The sequence below is a fragment of the Vulpes vulpes genome, chromosome 3, assembly GCF_048418805.1.
Source record: "Vulpes vulpes isolate BD-2025 chromosome 3, VulVul3, whole genome shotgun sequence".
In the NCBI taxonomy this organism is placed as follows: domain Eukaryota; kingdom Metazoa; phylum Chordata; class Mammalia; order Carnivora; family Canidae; genus Vulpes; species Vulpes vulpes.
In genome coordinates, this window is record NC_132782.1 from 20,646,969 (window position 1) to 20,669,131 (window position 22,163).

The 22,163-nt window shown below is 37.0% G+C and overlaps 1 pseudogene; it reads left to right on the plus strand.

The window, feature by feature from the left end:
• The first annotated feature begins 2,377 nt into the window (after positions 1–2,377).
• Positions 2,378–22,163, plus strand: part of LOC112916560 (small ribosomal subunit protein eS4-like) — a 47,771-nt pseudogene continuing 27,985 nt past the window's right edge.

A 22,163-nucleotide genomic window follows, 5' to 3' on the forward strand; every position in this document is an offset into this window, starting at 1 on the left:
AAAGGATATAGGGTCAAATGCTATGTTTTACTCTTGTCAGAGCTTTTTTTATTCTTGAGAACCTACTTTGGAAGTATTTTCGTTTTTGAAGACTACATGGTTCTCTTTGTTGTCTTGCTGTAACAACTCTAAGTCTCTATGAGGCACTATAGATGCTTCTCACCAGAGGAAGAATCAGGAAGTATGGGGAAGAAAGAAGATTGGAATTATTTTTTGTGATGGGAAGTAGAGCAAACAGAAAAGCTCATAAAAAAGAAGGGTACTACTTAAAGACTATAACCCAAACACTCATGTGACCCCACTGGGTCAAAATACCAATACCCTAAAAGGCCCCAATGTACCTGTTTCCTTATAACCCCCAAATGCCTGCAGAGAACCACTATGGTGTTTATTAGCATATTCAATTTCTTGCTTTTCTTCACATTCTTTCTGCCTAACTACTCATTCTTTAAAAATACACCTTATGCCTATTTTTGAACTACGTAAATAGAATCATAGGGTAAGTTTTTTTCATGTCTTGAATTGTTTTGATCAAGGTTATGTCTTTAAGATTCACCCATGTAGACATGTCTATTCATTCATTTTCATTGATGTAAGCTACTATATTACATGGAAATATAATTTACTCCATGGATTTAGGCTATTTCTAGCTTTGGGCTATTATAAACAATGCTGCTGTCTGCGTGTGTCTGTGTGCATGTTGTGTGTGTATGTTTATCCTGGAGTGTATAAACACAGATTTCTATAGCGTCTTTACCTTGGCATGGAAGTCCTGATTCATAGAACATGTTTATTTATAGCTTTTCAAGGCCATGCTAAATAAACTCTACCAGTTTATATAACCAACAATAACATATAAACATTTCTTTTGCTTCCCATCCTCATCAACACTTGAGTTGTCCAACATTTTAATTTTTGCCAATCCAATGGATATGTAATACTTACTGTGCTACTGTTTTGCATTTCCTTACTTTAGTGAAGAATAGCCTCTTTTCATATAAGCACTGGCTTATAAGCTCAGGTGCTTTCCCGTTTTTATTTTGGGTTCTTTGTCTTTTTCTTACTGATTTCTATTAATTGATTACATAATGTGGAAACACGCCTATAGTTGATTACCTGTGCTACAAATTTTTTTTTTTCAATTCTGACTTGCTTTTTCACTCTCTTAATGTCTCTTGATGAAAAATTCTTAATGGAGTCAAATTTATCACTTTTCCTCTATAAGTAGTGGTGTCTGTATCCCGTTTAAGAGATACATCCTACTCCTAAGCAGACCTGAAATCAACTTTTTTATTAATGGAGAAAGAGAGGCACCTATTGTCCCCATTCCCTTACCCCCACCCTCAGTGTGGAAAAATAAACTGTCACCACTTATTGACAGGTGGTCCTCTCTACCCTACCCTGCAGTGCTACCTTGGTCATAAACCAAGTAAGTAGTCACTTATGTGTTGGTTTGTTTCTGACTTTGATATTCTGTTCCATGGTCTATTTTCTTTTTTGTATATCCCTGCTGTTTAAGATCTGAGAGGATCTCATATTTAAGGACTGAGGAAAGAGGAAAACACTGAAAGACAGGAAAAGAATTGCTACTGTGAGACACCAACCAATAGATGAGAAAGAATAAAATCGATCTGTGGTTTTTCTTTCTGGTGATATCCTTCTTTGGGTTGGCATAAAAGTTATACTAATTAGCCTCATAAAATGAATTGGGGGATATACTTTTTTTTTCCTACCCCTATGTCATTTTTATTCATTCTTCCTTTCTTTGAAATCAGATTATCAAGAAACACCCACCCCCAAAATACCATTGAGATTTTTATTAAAATTTCTTTAGTTGTGTATATTAATTCCTTCCACATGAGCCTTTCCTTCCTGGACTATAGTATAACTCCATATTTGTGCAAGTGTCTTTACACATTCTCCAAAAATAGTCATTTCATCATACAGGTCTTGTACTTTACAGCGGGCAGAATTCTAAATGGCCCTCCAAAATTCCCATCCCCTGGTTATTAAAACACTAACCCAGGTACTGCTGTGAAAGACATTTACAGACATAATTAAAGTTATAAATTATTCTAAATAGGGGCACCTGGCTGGCACAGTTGGTAGAGCATCTGACTCTTGATCTCAGATTGATCTCAGAGTCATGAGTTCAAGCCCCACGCTGAGTGTAGAGATTAAGAAAAATTATCCTGAATAACCTAGGTGGGTCCGATCTAACAACTTGAGCCCTTGCAAAGGGAAATTTCTCTAGCTGGAGTCAGATTTGGCAGAAAAGGGAAGCTGAGGCAAAAGATGAGGCAGAAGGGGAGGTCAGAGATTCTGAGCAGAAGAAAGATTTGACCTGTTGTGGCTGACTTTGCAAATGGAGGAAAAGATGCGTGAGCCAAGGAATGTATGCCGGCTCCAGATTCTGAGAATGCCTCCTGGCTGGCAGCTGGCAAGCCACCTGAGAACCCAGTCCTGCACCTACACAGAAGTGAATTCTGTCAACACCCTGAGTGAACCTAGAAACAAATTCTCCGTTGAGTCTCCAGAAAGGTACACACCTGCTGATCCCTTGATTTCAACTTTGTAAAACCCAGAGCAGAGGACCAGCTGAGTCACAGTGTGCCTGGATTTCTGACTTACAGAACAGTGAGAGAATAAATGAAAGTTGAGATGCTAAAGTTGTAACGTTTTATCGCATCAAAAGAAAGCTAATACCTTTCTCATTAAGCAAAATATTTTTGGTGGATCTTCAAGTAAGCCTTGATCATGATACGAGGAAGGTCACAGCTTCAAATCCTGTGGCCGAGATTGTTTCACCTTCTAGAACCAGACTAAATGTGTCCAAGAGAGGTGGCCCTGGAAGGACTCTCAGCTACCTCCTGAAGGTGGATTTGGTATACAAAATAAATAGTACTTGGGAGGAATGGGACAACAACAAATCAGGGAAAGCACAGCACCAAAAGCCAAGAGTTCGGGGTACAGCAGAATTAATAGCAAGTGCACCTCAACTGCTCACTTCAGAGTGAGACTTGTTCAGCACACTTTTCTAAAGTAAATGTGTGCTAAGTGTGGTTCCCATGTTCCAATAAAAGGGAATAAAGTCTAGGCTGGTGTAAAATAACTTGGGAAATATCAATATCTTTTGATACACTCATCAAGTCTAATAATAAAGATTCCAATTATCAATAATACGTCATTCCAGAGACCATTTGTTCTGAAAAACATGATTTAAAACTAGAACACAAGGTATCCTGGCACGTAGACAATTCCATGTGAGTTCAATCTAGTTATTGAAAAAGGGAGGAGCATTTTCTTAGAATGGAAAAAAATTATTTTGCTTGTTCTGGAACAAAATATATATACACTAAGGTTAAAATAAATTCTTGTCTTGGTGCCCGGTAATTCCAAAAGGTGGCATTCTAATTCTACCTAAAAGTTAATGATACACATGACAAATCATAGCTGGTGAAACTTGAGTCTTCGCTCTTATGCACTTAAAGCTTACAAATAAAGAAGATGTAACATTAGCTAACTTATACTGAGATTTATTGTTAATAGGAGTCATAAGAGTACAAGGTGTTTTACAAAGCAAAAAATATTGGAAGACCAATTTTCTGCTCTCACGAGCTTAGTAAAACGTGTAAGCAGTAGCTAACAGGAAAAATATTAAGTCGTGATTTATAAAGTGACTACCAAAGGAAAACTGGGTATAGAAAAAAACAAGAGAATTGGAAAATGTCAGGGATTTGTGGGGAGAAAGAAGATTGCAAAAGTTTGAAGGAAGAATAGAAAGATGAGAGAAATGAAAAAGTTCTAAGAAATGAAGAAAGGGGGGAAAATGAAGATGAAGATGGAGGAAAAGACTTGCAGCTGTGAGACATGAAGCACTGCATTAGAAAGTATGTAGGATAGATTTCCTTGACAAACCTCTGAAATTAGATGATTGGGAAATACAACTCATTTCTTACAAAACTTGAGCTAATTTTCCCAAACAGTAGATACTGAACCAAACCTCTCATCCAAGCCGTATTATTCCATCTATAACAGATGGAATATATAAATAAAACCCTGTGTAAATCTAAATGCAGCTGAATTGTGAACAACATAAAGAATTTAAGGAGGGGCGCCTGGGTGGTTCAGTCAGTTAAGTGTATGCCTTCAGCTAGGGTCATGATCTCAGGGCTCCCGGATGAAGCCCTGAGTTGAGCTCCATGCTCAACGGGGAATATGCCTCTCCCCGTTCCTCTCCTGTTGGCTGGTGCTCTCTCTCTGTCCAAATCTTTAAAAAAAAAAAAAAAAAAAAAGTTTAAGGATATTTTCAGGTTCTACTGTACAAGGAACTTCAGAAGATATATTCAAAAGCACTTGTTTTTTCTTTATATGGATATATTCTAGAAGAGTCCTGATGCTATAGCAATATGGAAATCAGACCCAATATTTTCCTGCAAGACCAACTTCCTGTATAGTGTATTCAGGGCTCAAACCATTTCCAGGAACTACCTTGTGGACATGGCAGCTATACAGACTTTTCTATATTCCCCAAATAGGTCATAGTCAAGGAATTACCCATTTTTAATGGTATTATCTTTTTATTGAGTCTTGAATATTCTTTATAAATTCTACATATTGTTCATTTTCAAATATGTGATTTTCTTTTTTTTTAAGATTTTATTTATCTGAGAGAGAAAGCACAAGCAGGGGAAAGGGAGAAGCAGACCCCTTGCTGAGCAGGGAGCCTGAAGCAGGGCTCAATCCCAGAACGCCGGGATCATGACCTCAGTAGAAGGCAGATACTTAACTGACTGAGCAACCCAGCCACCCCACAAATGTGATTTTCGAATATTTCTCCAGTCTATGACTTGTCTATTCATTTTCCCAACTGTCTGTCAAAGACCAACAAAAGTTCTTAATTTTGATGAAAGGAATTGTTTTTCTTATGGGTTACACCTTTGGTATCATACCGAAGAAATCTTTAACCCAAGATCACAAAGATTTTCTCCAATGTTTTCATCTATGCGTTTTATGCCTTAAGGTTTTGCTTTTAGGTCTATGATCCATCATGAGTAATTTTGTATACAGTGTAAAGTATGAGGTAAAATTCATTTTCTTAATTTTCTTTGCATATATATGTCAAACTGTTTTGGCACCAAGGGTTGAAAAGATTATCCTTTTTTCTAGTAAATTATCTTTGGAATTTCATCAAGAATCAATTCACTATATATTTGTCAGTCTGTTTCTGGGTTGACTACTCTTTACCATTGATCCACCTTCTATATTTCTAATTGCCACACCCATCTTGACTACTATCCCTTTATAGTAAGTCAGATGGTGTGAGTCCTCCAATTTTGTTGTTTTTTTTTTCCCAATTGTTTCAGCTATCCTAGTTCTATATGAAATTTTAAATCTGCAATTTCTAGAAAAATCTTACTGGGATTTTTATTAGGATTGCATTAAATAGTGATTTGCCTAATGGAGCAAAGCTGAATCTCTGCCCCACCTGACCCCCTGGAATGCTTATTCAAAAACAACCTCTACAACTATTTTTTAAAAAGGATTGCATTAAATGTATAGATCATCAGTTTGTGGGAAATTTATGTATTAACAATATTGAATCCTCCAATCCATGGATGTAGTATTTCTTTCCATTTATTTATGTCTTTGATTTCTTTCAGTATTTTATAATTTTTAAAATACAGGTTCTGCATATTTTTGTTAGATTTATTTCATTGTTTTGGTACTATTATAAATGATACTATGCTTTAAGTTTTAATTTCCAAATATTTGTTGGTGATAAGTGGAAATAAAATTTCTATTATTTTTGTTGATCTATCATGTGAATTTTCTAAAATGATTTAGGAGGTATAGGAACTTTTGATAAATTCCTTGGGATTTTCTATGCAGAAAATCACATAGTTGAAACAGAGTTTTATTTCTTCCATTATAATCTGTATTTTTTTCTTTTATTTTTCTTGCCTTCTTGCACTAATACCTGTAGCACATTATCAAATAGGGATAGTAAAAGCAGACACCCTCATCTTGTTCCCAATCTTAGGGAAAAGCATTTTTTTCAGTTTTAGTATATTAGGTGTAAGTATTTTGTAAATATCAGGTTAAAGAAGTGCTGCCTTTGGACCCTCACTTTGTACCACATTCAAAAACTCAGAATGGATCAAAGAACTTAAGGGTTAAAATTATGCAACTCTTAGAAGAAAACCTATGGTCCAAATATAAAACTTTTGTGTGCCAAAGTACAATATTGAAGGAGTGAAAAAACAACCCATAGAATGGAGAAAGTGTACATTATGTATCTTTTAAGGGTTTAATGTATGGAAAATATAAACTCTAAACTCAAGAACAAAAAAGATGAGCATAATTCAAAAAAGGGTCTAAGGTCTTAAATAGTTATGTTTCCAAAAAAGATATACAAATGTCCAGGGGTGCCTGACTGGCTCAACCAGGAGATATGTGACTTCTGATCTCCAGGTTGTGAATTTGAGCCCCATGCTGGGTATAGAGATTACTTTAAAAAAAATGCCAAAAAAAAGCATGAAAAGATGCTGAACATCACTAGTCATTAGGAAAATACAAATTAAAACACAATGGGATACCACCTTGCACCTACTAGATGGCTATTATCACTCCAGATTACACACACATCATCACTGCTCCTAGGTATATATATATACCCATAAGAAGGAAAGCATGAGCTCAGATGGATACTTGTATGCGCATGTTCAAAGCACCACTATTCTCCATAGCCAAAAAGTGGAAAACCACCCAAGCACTCATCACCAGTTGAATACATAAGAAAAATGTGGCACATACATGGAATGGAATATTATTCAGCCTTAAAAAGGAATTGAGTTCTGATAAATGCTATAACAGATCAGCCTTGAAAAAATGCTAAGTGCAATAAGGCAGATAAAAAAAAATACTGGCAGCCTGGGTGGCTCAGTGGTTTAGCGCAGGCTTCGACCCAGGGCCTGATCTTGGAGACACAGGATCGAGTCCCACATCAGGCTCCCTGCATGGAGCCTGCTTCTCCCTCTGCCTGTGTCTCTGCCTCTCTCTCTCTCTCTCTCTCTGTGTGTGTGTATGTGTCTCATAAAACTTTTTAAAAAATACTGAATGATTCCATTTATATGATGTACCTAAAATAGGTGAATTCACGGAGACAGAATGTAGAACAATGGTCAGCATGGGCTAGGAAGAAGAATTGAGTAATGCTATAGAGTTTCTGTTTAGAATTATTTTAAGTTTTGGCAGCCCCAGTGGCTTAGCAGTTTAGCGCTGCCTTTGGCCCAGGGTGTGATCCTGGAGACCTGGGATCGAGTCCCACATCGGGCTCCTGGCATGGAGCCTGCTTCTCCCTCTGCCTGTGTCTCTGCCTCTCTGTGTGTGTGTCTTTCATGAATAAAATCTTTTTTTAAAAAATGGTGAAAGTAGTAAATATTATATTATGCATATTTTACCAGAATTTTATTTTTTTTTAGATTTATTTATTCATGAGAGACACAGACTCAAGAGAGAGGCAGAGACATAGGCAGAGGGAGAAGCAGGATCCTCACAGGGAGCCTGATGTGAAACTTGATCCTAGCCTAATGCGGGACTCCATCCCAGATCTCAGAATCACGACCTGAGCTGAAGGCAGGCACCAACTGCTGAGCCACCCAGGTGTACCAATTTTACCAGAATTTTAGAAAAAGAAATGAGGTGCTGATGCATTCAACAAACATGGAGGAAGCCTGAAAACATTATGCTAAGTGAAAAGAGCCTGTCACAAAAGACACATATTGTATTATTCTATTTCTATAAAATACCCAGAGTAGATAAATCCATAGAGACCAAAAGCAAATTAGTGCTTTCCAAGGGATCCTGGGACTCGAGTGAGTACTAAAGGGTACGGAGTTTCTTTTCAGGATAATGAAAATGTTCCAGAATTAACTGTGATGATGTTTGCACAATCCCGTGAATATACTTGCAACCATGGAATTGTATACACTTTTAACAGATAAATTATATGTTATGTGAGTTATATCTCAATAAAGCTATTTTTAAGTACCTTCTTAGTTTGCAGAAAGTATTTGTCATGAATAAATGTTGAATACCTGGGATCCCTGGGTGGCGCAGCGGTTTGGCGCTTGCCTTTGGCCCAGGGCGCGATCCTGGAGACCCGGGATCGAATCCCACGTCAGGCTCCCGGTGCATGGAGCCTGCTTCTCCCTCTGCCTGTGTCTCTGCCTCTCTCTCTCTCTCTCTGTGTGTGACTATCATAAATAAATAAAAATTAAAAAAAAAATGTTGAATACCAGCAAATGCTTTCTCTGAATCTATTGAGATGATCATGTAGTTTTCTTCTTTAGTGAGTTGATATAAGTAATCTTGATTTTCAAGTCTTGAATCCTGTAATAAACTGTAACCGTGAGTATAACAACTCTCAGTGAGTTCTATGAGTCGTTCTAGTGAATTATCAAATCTGAGTGTGATTCTGAGAACCCCTCTGAACTGTCAACTGGTGTCAGATGTCTTTGGTGGACTTAGCAGTCTGGAGAACTATACCCTCAAACTTCAGAGTCTGGCTAATTCTAGGCAACATTCAACCAATCTGTGTAGGTTTGGAATACAAGTTTCATCTCTCGTGTAGGCGATGGTTCCAATGTTAGCTCAAGGTTTTTTTGTTTTGATTGATTTTTTTTAAGAGAGAGAGAGAGAGAGAGAGAGAGAGATGGAGGAGCTGAGGGAGAGGAAGAGACAATCTTTTTTTTTAAGATTTTATTTATTTATTCATGAGAGAGATAGAGAAAGAAGCAGAGACACAGGCAGAGAGAGAAGCAGACTCCACACAGGGAGCTCGATGTGGGACTCGATCCTAGGTCTCCAGGATCAGGCCCCGGGCTGAAGGCAATGCCAAACCACTGAGCCATCAGGGCTGCCCAGGAAGAGACAATCTTAAGCAGACTCCCCCCAGCATGGAGCCTGACTCAGGCACAATCTCGTGACCCTGAGATCATGACCTGAGCCAAAATCAAGAGTCTGACACTTACCTGGGTGAGGCACCTGGGTGCCCCTAATTGCTTATGTTTTTAAATTTATTTGCTGGCCTCTTTTATATTTGGCCTCTTTTATATTTGTCTCATATACTACATAAACATTAGTCTGAGATTTGAGATTTGTAGTTCCATTCTCAAAGCTTTGGCTATGTAACTTTAGGTCCGTTCCAGTGTGGTAAAATTAAAAATATATATATTTGGTTTTTGTTCTTAGTTCCTGGCAAAGAACTCCTAAAACCCTTGAAAACTTCTATAAGAGTGATTTTGGCATGCTAATGAAGTGACTCTTGGCTATGAGGCTCCTAGCTAGTTTCAGGATGGGAGCTGGTCACCAGAAAAACCAACCATTGAATAGAGGTTTAGAACTTACAGCCCTATTCCCCATCCTCTAAGGAGAGAGGAGGAACTGGAGATTGAGTTAATCACCAATGGCCAGTGATTTAATCAATCGTGGCTACATAATGAAACCTCCATAAAAACCCCTAAACTGCAGGGTTCAGGGAGCTTCCAGATGGGTGAACAGATGGAGGTGCTGGGAGGGTGGCATGGCATCTCTGTGCTATCTCCTCTGCCCCATACTTTGCCCTATACATCTCTCCCATTTGGCTGATCTTGAGTTGTATCATTTATAATAAACTAGTCACAGAAAGTAAACTACTTTCCTAATTTCTACAAGCAGTTCTTAAGATTTTATTTATTTACTTACTTACTTATTTGAGACAAAGAGGAGTGAAAGAAAAAGGGATAAGTGGACTCCACACTGAGCATGGAGCCCGACCTAGGGCTCAGTTTTACAACCCCAAGATCATAACCTGAGCTGAAATCAAGAGTCAGATGCTTAACCAACTAAGCCACCAGGCACCCCCCCTACAAGCTGTCTGAACAAATTATTGAACTTGAGAGAAGCAGGTTGTGAGAACTCCAGATTTGTAGCTAAGGCAGACAGAAGAGTGGGTAACCCGATGACCCAATACTTGTGGATGGCATCTGAAGTGATGGCAGTCTTATGGGATTGAGTCCTGACATCTGTGGAGTCTGACACTAACTCCGGTAGGTAGTGTCAGAATTGAATTGAATTGTAGAACACCTAACCGATGTCCAGAGAGATGGATAGTTGGTTGGTGTGAGGAAAAACCCACATATTAGCTGCCAGAAATATTGTGCATAAAAGCAGCTCACCAACATGTGCAGCTCAGCAGTGAGCCTGGCATTATGCTGGTTTATCACAGAATTTGGAGATCGTCTTCTCCAAGTCTCACTTCCAAAACTTCCCCCACATTCTCCAGACCACAGAGCTCCTTCCTACTGATCTTCCATCCTGAAAGATGGGATTCCTCTTGGATTTGTAGATGCCCATGCTGCTGCACAGTTCTCACAATTGGGGCCGCCCATGGGGCAAGGCAGAGAGGAGAAAAAAAAAAAGATTACCAAATCAGGAGTTCTTTCTACCTTCTCTGGCCCTCAGGCCCCTTTTCTCAACTCCTCTGAACAGAAGGATAGAAGGATAGGAAACCTGCTGCTTTAGCTCCACCATAGGCCAACCCTCTTTAAGTCACAAACAATAAAAAAGGGGAGAATGTGAAACAAAAAAATATTACTCCCACATTCTCTGGCCCACAGAGATCCTCTTTCTTGATCTTCTAGACAGGAAATATTTCTCCAAGTTTTAGCTGTATGGATGCCCCAGGTCTGCCAGGGGCCCACCCTTGGCTTAGGACCATGAGCAAAAAAAGGAAAAACTGGGAAGCTAACCCCCATACAGCTTACTTCTCCAGGTTTTGACTCTCTTCTCCAATCTGTCTGCTTTTTACTTTTCAAAGTCCCTAGATAGTTGCTTTTTTAATTTTGTCTAGAGAGAGATTTTAGTTGTAATCATCAGAGGGATAAGATTTGGTAGGCTCAAAAAAAAAAAAAAAAAAAAGATTTGGTAGGCTCTCTCCATTTTGGCCACACCAGTTCAGGCTGTATACTTTTAATTGTCTCTCCATGTGACAATGATTTTCAATATTTTCTATAAAAAGTAGAAAGATAATTCAGTCTTCTGATTGATTAAAAAACTTCTTTGCATTATTGACAGTTTAGGCAAATATTTCAGCTTTGTGTTAACATCGTAAATTTTTAGAATGGCTGTCAAACGTGGAGAAAGTACTATCAGGTTGTTAGACTTGTGCACTAATTAATCTGAAATATTGTTTTAATCAATGACACTTATTACCCATCCTTGATGTCCTGGTTGTAATGGCATATTATGAGTTTTATATCATGTTTTTAGAGTAATCATATTATGTCAAATCAAGAAGAACTTTAAAACCTTTTTCAATGTGTTCATATAGTTCCCTCCTCTCATTAACTGGATTATCAGACAATCCTAGAACATATTCAATGCTATTTGAATGTATCTCTTCTTGTATATATTGGTATCTAGATATATCTATTTGAAATGTATCTCTTCCTTCTAGTGAATTCCTGCATTTGAAATCTTTTTTATTTTTTGTCAGAATAATTTCTGACAAAATTAATAATAATTAATACCTTTATTAATACCTTTGATTAATTGCATACCGTTTTTTACTTCTGTTTTATATTCCAGTCATTTTTTATCTGAAAATTTTCTTTGTTCTTTTATGAATAGATTTAAAGGTGACAAAAGATAGTGTCCTTCAGGGGCACTTGGGTGGTATAGTTGGTTAAGCCATTGACTACTCTTGATTTTGGCTCAGGTCATGATCTCAGGGTCATGGGATTGAGCCCCATGTCTGGTTCCATGCTCAGCATGAGAGTCTGCATAAGACTCTACTCTCTCTCCCTGGTCCTCTCCCCCATGTGCTCGCTCTCTCTCTCTCTCAAATAAATCTTTTTTAAAAGATGGCAAGTTCTTCTTTTTTAAGATTTTATTTATTTATTTACTGACAGAGCATGAGCAAGGGGAGGAGCAGAGGAAGAGGGACAAGCAGACTACGCTGCGCCTGGAGCCCATCATGAGGCTCCACCTCACCATTCTAAGATCATGACCTGAGCTAAAATCAAGAGTCAAAGGCTAAATAGACTGAGCCACCCGGGCACGCCAGGGGATTGCAATTTCTTGAATATCTCATGGAAACATTTCAGAGTTTCCTTCTGATTTACAATTAAAACTATATATTTTATCAACTTTTTGAATAAGTATTTAGCTTTTTTGTGTGTTGAGGTTTTTCTTCCCAATCTTTGAGAAAAAATGTCTTAGAGTGCATAAAATGTCTTTGTCCTGTGTTGCAAGGCTTAAACAGCTGTATAATGGATAACTCATTATATTATACTTAGACTTTTTTTTAATCCAAGTTGATATATGTATGTAAAATACTCCATTTATGAGAGGAACCTGAAAGGAAAATAACTGTTGTAAATGCCAATGTGGTTAACAACTGTGGAGGCAGCTTTTTCTCTCCCCAGATTAAAGGAATGAGCTGCACATGGTGTACATCCTGCACACTTATTAATACCTTTAAAGACTGCTAGGAGCTCTTTTCCTCACCTTTCATAACAGCCATATTGTGGGACAGCGCGGCATGGGTGTTTTAGACCACAGGTCACTATTGTCCAAAAGTTATTTATTTCCCATTGTTGAATAAAACCACAGCCTGGTTTTCACTTGGTAAAAAAGTTTAAAACTATACATAGAGTTTTCAATCACAGCGGTAGAGAACAATGGCCAGCTAGTCAGCGTTGGACACATCCAGCGTAGACTCCATGGTAATGGAGCAGTATTTGCTGTCTGGTTTATTTATCTATTTACACTTTCATTATGCATATATTTTCCTATTATCTCTAGTTGTCTTATGGTACATAGAAGAATCACAGCTTTTGAGGGCTTTCAACATATTCATTAAGTCTGAAAATCCATCCAGTGTGAGGTCTGTCTTTTTGAAAATAATCTACAGGCAAAACAATATTTATGACCTTTTTTTGCCTTAGAATAAACTCATAAGAGTATGACTATTTAAAATATTTCTTAAATATCCTTTTGAGAAACATTTCTTTGCCCATTTTATATTCTGTTTGATTCTATGTAAATATTATTAGAATCACAATTTTGAAGGGAAAAAAGTCTTTAATTAAAGTATTGAATGACATTCCTTTTTGTAACAGGCCATAACAAAAGACCAGAGTCCTTATTAAAGTCAATGAATCTGGGCACCTGGGTGGCTCAGTGGTTGAATGTTTGCCTTTGGCTCAGGGCGTGGTCCCGGGATCCTGGGATCAAGTCCCACTTTGGGCTCCCGGCAGGGAGCCTGCTTCTCCATCTGCCTGTGTCTCTGCCTCTCTCTCTTTCTGTCTCTCATGCATAAATAAATAAAATGTTTTTTAAAAAAGAAATCAATGAATCATAGGGTAGTTCTATTCTTAACTTTTTGAGGAACCTCTATTCTGTCTTCCACAGTGGCTGCACCAGTTTGCATTCCCACCAGCAGTGCAAGAGTGTTCCCCTTTCTCCAAATTTTCTCCAAAACCTGTCATTTCTTGTGTTGTTGAGTTTAGCCATTCTGATAGGTGTGAAGTGATATCTCATTGTAGTTTTTATTTGTATTCCCTTGATGATGGGTGATGTTGAGCATCTTTTCATGTATCTCTTGGCCATCTGTATGTCTTCTTTGGAAAAATGTCTATTCACTGGAAAACAGTATGGAGGTTCCTCAAAAAGTTAAAAACAGAACTACCTTATGATCTGGCAATTACAATACTACATGTTTATCCAAATAGTACAAAAATACAAATTCAAAGTGATACATGAACCTTAATGTTTATAGCATCATCATCTTTAACAGCCAAACTATGGAAACTGCCGGAGTGTCTATTGACTGATGAAGAAGTGGTATATACGTACGATGAGATTAGTCAGCCATAAAAACAAATGAAATCTTGGGGCGCCTGGGTGGTTCAGTTGGCTAAGCATCTAATTCTTGATGTTGGCTCAGGTGATGATCTCAGGGTCATGGGATGGAGCCTCAGGGTGGGCTCTGCAATTAGAATGGAACCTGCTTAAGATTCTATCTCTCCTTCTCCCTTTGTTCCACCTCACCCTACACTCTTGAATATGCTTGCTCTCTCTAAAACAAACAAACAAAAAACATTTAAAAAGAAAGAAATCAGGCAGCCTGGGTGGCTCAGCGGTTTAGCGCCGCCTTCAGCCCACGGCCTGATCCTGGAGACCCCGGATTGAGTCCCATGTCGGGCTCCCTGCATGGAGCCTGCTTCTCCCTCTGCCTGTCTCTGCCTCTCTCTCTCTCTCTCTCTCTCTCTCTCTGTCATGAATAAATAAATAAAATCTTTTAAAAATTTAAAAATAAATAAAATAAAATAAAAAGAAAGAAATCTTGCCATTTGCAATGACATGAATGGAGCTAAAGAGTATTATGCTAAGCAAAATAAGTCAGAAAAAGACAAATACCATATGATTTCAGTCATTTGTGGAATTTAAGAAGCAAAACAGAGAGAAAAGGAGAGGGAGAAACAAACCAAGAAATACTCTTAACTATAGAGAACTGATGGTGACCAGAGGGGAGGCTGGTGGGGGAGTGAATGAAATAGGTGACAGGGATTAACCAGTGCACTTATTGTGAGAGCACCAGGTGTTGTATGGAGGTGTTGAACTATACTGTACACCTAAAACTAATATCACACTGTATGTTACCTAGCTCGTGCTTAAATAAAAACTTAAAAAAAAAGAACCTCTTCCAAAATACAAGAAAAAAATAAAGTCAATGAAGTCATCAGCCTGAAGCTGCTGCCAACCTTTGTTGACTACACAATTCTCTTTTGCTTTACTACTTTCTATTTCTTCTGCTTTTCATTGCCTCTTTGGAAGTGTCCTGGTTCTCATAATCTTTTATTTCTTCTGTTGTAATTTTAGTAATCTGTATTTTCCTGGCCTCATGAATGCTTTTTTTTCTGCATAATTTTGACAGTTTTAGGGAAAATCCCAATGTAATAAGATAGTTTTTGATATTTTGAGGCTTTTGTGAATCTTCCATTTAAATCTTTGGCTTCCAAAAGGATACTTTCTTCCAGATAAATTTGAATGTTAGGATAATTAGTTAATTCTAAAAAAAAAAAAAAAAATGTTTTTTAAACCTGAAGTTAAAACATGGGAAGGAGCAATACAAATGCGTTTTTAAATTTGTTACTATATTGTGGTGAGCAGGAAAATGTGTAACTAAATCACTCCTAGTATATACATTGGTTTCTTGATGAATACATGCAGTTTTGTCACTGGAACATTTGTGTGCTCTGACAGTATTACTGTGTTAGTGGTAACTTTGCAAGCCTAGTCCCTAAACCATAAACCTTTGTCAGGATATGATATACCAGTTAGGCTAAAATAACTTATACTATATTGGAATGCAGAAAATACACAGAATGCTTGTTATTTTAGTGTTGCTACAGGTATGTCCCCTACAAACACAGAAATTCTGGTAAACTCTATTTTGCACAATTCCCATCAAAAAAGGGAAAAAATGTGAATTAGGTATAATTGCATATGCTGCATTATCAAGTACATTTTTCACAGGAAAGAACTTTTTTTTTTTTTTTTTTTTTTTTTTAGGAAAGAACTTTTAATTTCACTAGATGTTAATGAGAAGTCAATCCTCCACTTAGAATTTTACTTATCAGAAGAATTTTCCACAGACTAGTTTCTGGCTCCTTACATTGCAAACCTTGTTTCTATTCCACTAACAATTTATTCCCACTACTCAGGTCCACTCATTTTGTGATAGTCTCTGGCCTTGCACCTTCATATCACCATGCCAAGTGAGCCAGAATGTCAGCAACTGGAGTATACCTAGGAATTATTCTTACCCTGAGAAGGCTAGCCACAGGAGTGGCTATGAACCATGTAAATTCATCCCACTAAACCCCAAAAGCATGTCTCCAACTATCCATAAGCTGGATCCCCAAAAATCCCTGAGCAATTTATTGCAAAGCCACCTAATACAAGGGGAAATGTGTTGGAGGGAAAACCAGAAGGGAAAGACAGCAATCTTCATTGATGACATTAAATGTCTTGCTTGGGCAAATCTTGCAGAAAACATATGATCTTGTGAACGCATCATCACAGTCCCTCTCAAGAAGCTTTGTAACAGTTTCTCCCAAAGAGTCATGACACATCAGCCTCCTTAGCTTCATGGTAAATCTGCCCATGGACACTAATTACTTCCAGGCATTATCCACACTTTCTCCCACTGCCTATACTGTCTTATCCCTTTTTTCTGCTCCTGGCATATCCCTATCCTTCTTTCAGGCTTAATTCAAATGTCAATAATTCTCCCTGAGAAAGAACCTTGTGCATTGGAAAGAAATGGGGCTTTGGTAAAAGACAAATCTAGGTTTCAGTCATAGTGAGTTCACATACTGTTTGGGTATCACAAGCAAATTACTAATTCTTTTGAGCCTCCATTTCTTCATCCATAAAATATGGATACCTTCCTGACTTCGTAAATCAAATTTTTTAAATAGCATTTTATCAATTCCATTTTTTCTTATTTTAATATCTTTCCATAGAACATTGGGATCATGAAGAAAATGTGCTTAAGAGAAGTTTTAAATTACTTATTTCTCTTATGACATCATTTTATGATTTGGGTGATCATCAGGACCAGAGTGAAATAAGTGAGATGTTCGCCTCAGGTCCAAAATACAAAGAAGTGTTAAAGAACTCAGTAATCAATATAAATAACAATTTAATTCAATATTTTTTAAAAAATCAATCCAAAAGAATTCACGATGAATAAAATATCAAAATTTTAAATAAGGACAGGATCAGTATTATTGATTTTTCCTTTTGCCTTAGGCTACAGTATGGCTCACATTGGTACGGTGATCAAAACCTGATGGAAGAAAAGAAAGAAAATTTTGATGGAAGACTTTGAAATATTATTTCCCCTTATAATTAGTCATAGAAAATTTAAATTATTCTCATTACATTCAGTTGTCTTCATAGATGCCATCTTTCAATGCCTCCAAAATTAATTTTTCTAGCATTAAAGCTTGACCCTCCACAACAGATGAATATGAGCAAATTACCTTTGTCATATCTTAGAAATAGTGTTTGTATAATTGAAAAGTAACTTACTGTTTTGTAAATCTTACAATACTTTCCACTGAGATGATATCACTGGAGAATGAGCTACTCCATTTTTTTGTATACTGACGCTGTTTAAATTTCACTCTCAATCTCTTGCAGAATGGCTCTTTCAGAGGACTTCAGAGACCTTATGCTTCCTTTAGGAATTCTTCCCATATATATGCAAGTTGTTTCTTATTTTCCATCTAAATTATTTAGCCAAATTTATTTATGACTATTTCTCTGAGATGGTGGAGTAAAACACTTGGAATTGTCTACCTGAGGTATGATCTGTAACGTGCATGCTCATTACATGGAAGTATAAACTGGCAGTTGCTTAAGGTCAATTTGAAAACAATTACCAAATTTGAAATGTGTATAATACATATTACTTTTATAATTAAAATAATTTTTTAAAGAAGTCACTTTTTTCCCATTCTATCCTTCTAGGTGAACAAGTACAGGGTTCCTGGCTTCAAGGATCTCATACTTCAAGGATAAAGGAGAAAAGAATGATATCTTGTGCTCTTTACATAGAGCATATTTTTAAATTGTTTTGTGGTGTTTTCATATTTTTTAAAATTTTATTTATTTACTTATGAGAGAGAGAGAGAGAGGCAGAGACACAGGCAGAGGGAGAAGGAGGCTCCATGCAGGGAGCCCGATGTGGGACTTGATCCCGGAACTCCGGGATCACACCCTGAGCTGAAGGCGAATGCACAACCACCGAGCCACCCAGGTGTCCCTTTTTTTTTTAAAGATTTTATTTAATATTTTAAATATTAATTATAATGCATAATTATAACCCATACAGAAAGTGTGAGCAGTTTTTAAAAAAGTAGAATTGCCTTAATTCTACATTTTGAAGATAATTTTGTATTGAATGTAAATAAATCCTCAAACTAAGAATAAATGAGTTGTTATACTATTCACAATATGTCTCTAATTATTTTGTTTATTTTTTAAGATTTTATTCATTTAATTAATCTCAACACCCAATATGAAGCTCGAAGTCACAATTCCAAGATCAAGACTCGCACACTCCTCCAACTGAGCCAGCCTGTGACCCTATTTTATTTATTTTTGAATGGGTATTACATATCTATGATACAAAATTCAAAAATTGCAAAAGGACATAGGGAAAAAGTAAGACTCTCTCACCCTGGCCTCAGGATGCATAGTTCCCTTTCCTGGAGGCAACCACTGTTGGCAGTTCTTAGACAGCTTTTCAGATTTATGTTATGAATATACGGATATATTTCTTTCTCTTTTTTCATTCTTGCACAAAGAGTAGTTTATTCTATACACTACTCTGCATATATCTTAAGAATCAATTCTCAGCGGTTTTAGTGGCTGCTTTCAATTGAAAGGATGTAGCATTTTTCATCTAGTCTTCTGTTAATGGACATTTAGGTTGTTTCTCATCTTGTACCATCACAAGCCAACACAGCAATCTAAAACTTTGTGTATGTGCCATTTTTGTGTATGTCAGTATATAAAGGATATGTGTAATTATCATTTCAATAGATTTTTCCCATTACCCTCCATGGAGATTGTACTAAATAACATTCCCACCACAAGTGTGCTTCTTTCCTCACTCTAGACAACGCAATGTATGATCACATTTTTATTTTCAACAGTCTGACAGGTTTTAAAAAAATGGTATCTCCTTGTAGTTTTGCATTTTTCTAATTATGAGGGAGGTTGAACATCACTTCATGTGTTTAAGAGCAACATTTACTTTCAAGATTCATTACATAAAAAGGAGTCAATATTTCCTTCTAAATTTGATTAGATTTTCCCCCCTCAGTGAAAAAAAAAACCTCCCGTTGGGTTATAACTTATTAATGTCTACCATTTAACTAAATAAATGAATGAAATCAATCACTACAACATCTTAAAATATAAAAGCAGGGTTTTTTCACCTTTTCTGAAAGAATTCAAAAGTTTATGTTTGGATTTATAACAAACATGGAAAGTTTCACTGAAATTATCTATTTGTAAAATTGCAAATCCCAATATATAAATCCTTCATTTTAATTGTCTTTTATCTTTCAGTGCCAAAATGCAAAAGATATATACCCCAATGGAAACAAATGTTTTCCTTTAAAACAATAGCTTCCACGTTATTCAGTAATGAAAAAGCAAACTTTTAAGACTAAGAAAATCTTTCCTAATGAAAGCTTGTCTTTAGGGACTTTCTAACATGAATGTTGATGAGTAATATAAATATAGCATAAGTTTTAATGCAGAATTTGTAGGTAGAATTGTTGCTAGTGTTACAATACCAATGTAAATAAGTATTGTAAACAGTAGTGTTTCTCTCTGTTCTGTGTCATTTCAAAGTCAACATTAAAATCATTATCTTTTCATCATCGCTATAAGAGTGAATTTTATGAAATAGAACCTAGCACCTGAAATGTGTCAAAAATCATAGTACTTTTCCAGTTTGTATTGATCATATGGAAATCACTTAGTACTTTACAGTTCTAGATACAAGATATCATTAATATCATTATTTTGGAAAATTAGTCTTTCTACACCCTGCTACCCACCCCACCCCATCAGCTTCATGCAGAAAAAAGAATTCTCTCAAAAGTTATAGATAAGGGGATGTCTATTCATCAGTCTGGCTGGTCACTGGAGTGAAAGATGTCACTGCCAGATCCCCGGATACACTGCATAGTGGCACAGACTCCTGCAATTGAAAGGGAGCCAGATCAAGGAGTCATTTAATCCAGACCTCTCTCTTCCTGCAAGGCTCTGCCTGAAATGTCTAAGACAGATGGTTTGTCCTTAAAATTCACCAGGGACAGAGATTCCACAATATCACTCTGGAGCCTTTTCTAATGTTTAATCACTATTTCTGTCAAGTCAATTTAAGCTCTTTTCTGCTAGTTTTTCTTCTGCAGAGATGGAAAACAGTTGGTCGGCAACCTCTTTCTAATCACCTTTCCAGTGCAAAAGGACACTTTCCAAGGTGTCCTTCAACCTTGTTTTTTCAAAGTTATATCATTTCTAACCATCTTTAATATATCAATATTTTATCTCATTAATCATTTGGATTACTTTTCATTAAACCCTTTCCATTTGTTCTGTATCACTTCAAACTTAGCATTTTAGTAGGCGCTTTAATTGTACTGTGCTTTTATAAATTTTAATTAGTGTAGGACAAGATAACTACACTTTCATTTATTCACCGACTAAGCTTTTGCTGAGTATTTTTTGCCAGTAAGAGAAAGATAGGCAAATCTACTCTCTTACAATACGTATTCTAATAGAAGAAATCAAGAATAATTACCAATGGATCTATAATATAATTTTATACTAAGAATAAAGTGCCTTGTAGTAATTAGAAAAGGACCAGACTACTGTGCTAGAGACCCAACAATAACTAAGTGGTTTGAAGAAGGGGTTTACTTCTTACCTATAATACTCCAGTGTGACTGCTTTGAGTCATCAAGAAGTTCTGCTCCGGGAAGTCATTCAGAGACTCCAGTCCTTCTATCATGTCGCGCCATCACACCTCAGGTCATTGTCATTATCTTTATAGTATAAGCTGAGTCACTCTGAGTTCCAGCAACAGAGAGAAGAATGACAGGATGAATGGAGCTACCCGAGGCACAGAAGTGGCACACATCACTTCCACTCTGTTCAGTGAAGAGAACACAGTTGCAGGGCCACACTTGACAAAGGAGGCTGGGAAGTGTAGCCTAACCACATACCCAGGAAGATGAGAATAACTGTTAGGGGACCAGAGAAGGTTTTGCAAACACTATCAATGTTTCTCCCCAATACCTTTAGATCTCTTTTTACCTCTTTGTGTATTTCTGCTTCGAACAGCAGACAACGGGCTGTGTTTTGGAAGATCCCCTGGGGAAACTGGATCTTTCTGTGCCAACACTGGAGAGTGCTTGTATTTTACTTCCCCCCACTCCACTTCACCCAAGGGGGACTGATGGATGCAGGAATATGAAATATGTTCTTATCCCCTGGTCAGAACAATTCTGAGACGTGACTTCGTTCCAGAGTTTCTATTCAGGCACATGGCAAAGGTATGTTCTATGGGAATTGGCCTGCAATTCATTCTTGCTTAACTCTCTTCCTTTTTCCTGTCCTGCTTTCCACATCCCCTTATTGCTTTCCCCCAGGAGTACTCTCTTAATAAATCACTTGTATATGAATCCTCACCTGATGGCCTGCTTCTAGGAAACCTGATCTAAGACACAAGGTAAAGGGTTAAAGGTGCTGGATCATTTTTAGTGGCCTCACACGTAAGATCAAAATGAATATTTGGACAAATATGAATGACTTAGCTCATAGCTATCACTACTATTATGGAAAAAAACAAATTAAAATGTATATTTGTGTTGTTTTGCTAGGGTAACATTCATATATATAAATTCAGCTTTTGTGACGTGGATACCTACAACGTGCTCAAAAAGCGAATGCATTTGGGGGCACCCGGGTGACTCAGTCTGTTAAGCATCCAACTCTTGATAACAGCTCAGGTCTTGACCTCAGGGTAGTGAGTTCAAGCCCCACATTGGGTTCCACGCTGGGTATGGAGCCTACTTAAAAGACAAAAACTAAATAAAAAAAAAAACAAAAAAAAAAAAACAAAAAAGCAAATGCATTTGTATCTTATTCTATAAGTAAGCTTCATAAAAGCAATCTTCTAATTGGATCTTGGAACATAAAGGGAATGCATTTAAGTGAATAGAGAGAATGGGCAACAAATGTGCTCCGTAATAGTCAGCCATGGGTAACCCAACAGAGACTTAGAACATTTCAGAGTACAGGATGCCAAAGATTCTAAATTACCTAAAATACTGAAAAGTAACATCATTCTGTGGGCCAGATATAGCACAAATAATGTTTTGGACAAGGGTGCTGGGGGAATGGGAGAGAGGACTTTAGAAGGAGCAATTGGCATAAGGTTAGCTGATTTAGTTTTGACTCTACTAATTGTAACCATCTATGATTCTTTTTTATGATCCTAATTAATAAATTAACAGAGAAAT